The 4093-nt window shown below is 40.0% G+C and overlaps 1 pseudogene; it reads left to right on the top strand.

Moving 5' to 3' along the window:
- Positions 1-2045: 2045 nt before the first annotated feature.
- LOC101442326 (amidophosphoribosyltransferase pseudogene) lies at positions 2046-3437 on the top strand (annotated as a pseudogene).
- Positions 3438-4093: the final 656 nt, after the last annotated feature.

Raw genomic sequence — 4093 nt, 5'->3', positions numbered from 1 at the left:
AAAATGTAATGGTCTAATGGATATACATAATAAGCTAGCATTACACAATTAGAATATATGCCTTCTTCTCAAACACACACATACACACAAAAATTTAACTGATAAATTGAATAAATATTCCCAGATTGCTCATTATGCGCCAGGCACTTTTTGAGTTACAGGGGATGCTATGCTACAATGAGAAAAATAAAAATAAATAAATAAAAAGAAAACTAACAAAAAGGAAAATAGTACAAACAATACATGCGCTCATGAAATACAAACATACATATGTGTATATATATATATATATATATATATACAGAGAGTCAAGGTAGACTCTCCATGGTAGATGTAGTAGCCCATAGTAGACTCTTCCATAGTAGAGCTATGGAAAAAACAAGATGAAGAAGGAGCACAGCATTGCCTGGTAGAGAGGGCTGACAGGTTTAGAGGGCTTGTAGGGAAGGCCTCACCAAGAGGTGGCATTTGAACAAAAAGTTAGAGGAGGTGAGAAAACAGATGGCGGTGCATGGGGTTGAGGGGAGAAGAATAACAAACGAAGGAAGCAGCAACCTCTCTGCCCTACCAAGGGCCTTCCTGCGGTGGTGAAGGAGCAGTCAATGGACTGCATGTGCAGAGGGTGCTGTCAGAGGAGGCAATCACGGAGCAGGAAAGCAAGCTGCAAGGTAGAGGTAGGAAGAAGGGGGCATCGCACCTGCTCTTGCTGGCTCTGGCGGAAACTTGGTCTTTTTTATAATAATAATTCCTGTGGGGGAGAGGGGGAGGAGGCAGCACTACTCTGTGGGTGATGTGGAGGCAGGTGGGAAAAGAACTCAGATCCTGGGCGTCTATTTTAAAGCCAGTGATGACAGGAATTGCTGATGGCTAGAATTTGGGATGGGAGAGAAAGAAACTGTCAAGTATCAACAAGCTTCACATTGGCCATATTTCATGAACAATGAAATTAATTTAGAAATCAGTGATGGAAGGACACCTTTTAAAACCTCTACATTTGAACATTTAAAAACACACTACTCAGTAACACATAGGTCATAGAGAAATGCATAACATACATTTAAAAATACTTAGATGTGAACAAATACAGAAAAGAAGCATATCAAAATTTATGGTGCTTCATCAAAGCAGTGTTATGAGGGAAAGACTGGAGGGAAGAAATTGTTAAATTTATTCATTATTAAATTAAAAGTTAATCACAAAAGGAAAAATAGTAACGGAACAGTGGAAAAGCCAGACAAAAACCCAACACAAGATCAAATTTAATATCGCTGTTCTTTTTCCCAGTGGTAATAAATGGATATTATTTTTTTTAAAGGGTGGGAGGAGGAAGATCACCAATAAGGGGAAAAGCTTGTCAGGTGCATCTCTGAGGACATATCATAAAAGCCTAACTTGAATCCAATCATGAGCAAATTTCAGACAAACACAAATTGAGGTGCAATCTAGAGAATAATTGTCCAGTATTCTTAAAAAATGTCATGGCGTGAGCAACAAACTGTTCCCAATTAAAATTATACTAAAGAGACATGAGAACTAGATGAAACACATGATTCTGGACTGGAATCTATACTGGAAACCTAACCAAATTTAGTCTCAAATAGTTCAGAGAAATATATGTCTAGATAGATAGATAGATGTAAATAGACAATGATAAAGCAAATGTAGCAAAATGTTTAAAATTTTCAAGTCTGGGTTGTGGAGTAGTTCTTTTCACTATCACTGAAACTTCTCTATACTTTCAAAATTTTCTGTGTTTGAAATAATTAAAAATCAAATGATAGTATGCACACTAACTAGAGAGAGGCCAAGGAATAAGGTTAATTAGTGAAACATGGGAACTTTTGGGAGAAAAGTATTAAACTTTATTAGAGACATGAAATAAGACTTAAAAAGTAGAGAGCTAGATCATGTTTGTGGCCATCACAGAGCTGCACAACACGAGGAGGAGAGAAACCAAAGAAAGCACGGTGGCCTCACTAAATTGACTAGAGATTGGAGTTCAGAGATTTAGCTGGAATTTGCAAAATTCCTGGAAAAGAGGATGCATGCAGAGGCACTTCCACAGACAACAAGCAAGCCCTGTGGGTCAGGAAGTGCTGGTATTGTGTACTCCAGTGCCAACAGTCAAAACACATGAGGGTATGGGTCTTGGAAAATCACGTCTTTCCTGAAGACAATTTAAAGAAATTCTATACTTCAAATCTTGCAATTGGACATACGAGGTACACTACTGCAGGAAACTGAATTAGAAAATTGTCAACCTGTTGTTGGTTGAAACCCTTCATGGGAAAGCAGCAGTGGCACATAATGGCGAACTGGTCAATGATGCCCGATTAAGGAAAAGCTTCGGCATCATGGTGTGGGCGTGTCAACAAGTTCCGGTAGTGAAATGATTGCCAGGAAGCTGGCACACACCCTGCCTCAGGAACGAGCTGGCACCCCGGACCGGGTAGCAAGGATTAAAACCTCATGGAGGAGGCACCTGTACACACTCCCCACTTATCACACACGGAGGTGTTGTCTTGGCACCTTGTGGAAACTGGCCTCTATGCGCTGGTCATCTTATTCCTCTATCCGATACAGGTGAAAAAGGGAAAAATCCGTCAGAAGCAGAAGGACGGGTGGTATCTTCAAAATCTTGTAGCTTTGCATCCATCGGTGCAATATATTACCTTGAAATCTTGCCTGGAGAAATTGTGAAAATATCCAATGTCCAAAGACTCAAGGTCTGAAGGAAATCCAATGACATTTTAGATATCTGAATATGTTTATTTTGTGAGACCAGATAGTGTATGTGAAGGACAAATGGTTTACAAGGTGAGATACCGCAAGGGTCAGCAGCTGGCAACCGAAGCACCTGTGGGTGCAGATTTGGGCAGCACAGTTCTGGGGTCTGCTACATATGCTGCCCTTGGCTACACAGTCAGGGGTAGGCTTCCATGTGACCAATATGTAGGAAGAACCTTCATCTAGCCAAGTATGTGGTTAAAGACAACTTGGAGCTGCAAAAAAATTTGGAGTATTGTCAGACAACTTCATAGGCAAGAGAATTGTTCTTGTAGATGATTCTATTGTGAGCAGCAATACCATTTTCCATAATAAAATAGCTCAAAGAATCCAGTACAAAAGAGGTACACATTTGAGTAGCCTTACCACCAATTAGATATCCATACTTTGTGGAAATAAACATTCCCATAAAAGAAGAGCTTATTGCCAGTAAACCAGAATGTGATCATCTTGCAGAGTATTTAGGAGCAAACAGTGTTTTATAGCTGTCAGCAGAAGAACTGGCTTCATCTGTATGTGAAAAGATAATATTTAAAAAACAGAAAGTGGAAAAGCAAGGAATTATGATTCAATGAAATTGGAATGGTCTGAAATATTTTGAAAAGGGAAGTCATTGTAGAGCTTATCTCACTGGAGAATTGGAATGGTAGCTGTTGGGGGAAAATATATTTCAAGATGCAAAGTTGGTCAAGAAGTTACAGTAATTATGCCTTATTGTTGAGCTACTGTTTACTCAGTGGGTACAATATAAAATGCCACATGCTTATGTTTACCTTTGTGAGATTGGGAATTTTTCTGCAAATTCCCCTAATTGGGAATTTTTCTGCAAATTCACCTAAGTGCTATGCTTCCTTTCATAATCCTAGACAAATATTTTGATGTTATCTAGGAACTGGTGTAATCCTTTCAGGTTTACTTAGTAGTTTAGTAAAACTTTGAGGTTACTCTATTAAGAGACTATATACATTTAATCTCAGATATTCAGCAGTAATGAAGAGATAAATTTCTTTTTTAGAGAGGAACGCCAGGTTATATGTATTTCCAAGGATTCTTAGAGAATTTTGACCCATGTGGAGCTGGCCCATGTGCAGTACTGATGCACGTAGGGAGTGCCCTGCCATGCAGGGGTGTCCCCCGCGTAGGGGAGCCCCACGTGCAAGGAGTGCACCCGTGAGGAAAGCCGCCCAGTGCAAAAGAGAGTGCAGCCTGCCCAGGAATGGCGCCGCCCACACTTCCTGTGCAGCTGACAACAACAGAGCGGACAAAGAAACAAGACGCAGCAAATAGACACAGAGAACAGACAAGG

This window comes from Dasypus novemcinctus, chromosome 5 (genome assembly GCF_030445035.2).
Source record: "Dasypus novemcinctus isolate mDasNov1 chromosome 5, mDasNov1.1.hap2, whole genome shotgun sequence".
Lineage (NCBI taxonomy): Eukaryota > Metazoa > Chordata > Mammalia > Cingulata > Dasypodidae > Dasypus > Dasypus novemcinctus.
Note: the sequence above shows the minus strand (reverse complement) of the source record. Positions and strands in the feature narration are given on the sequence as shown.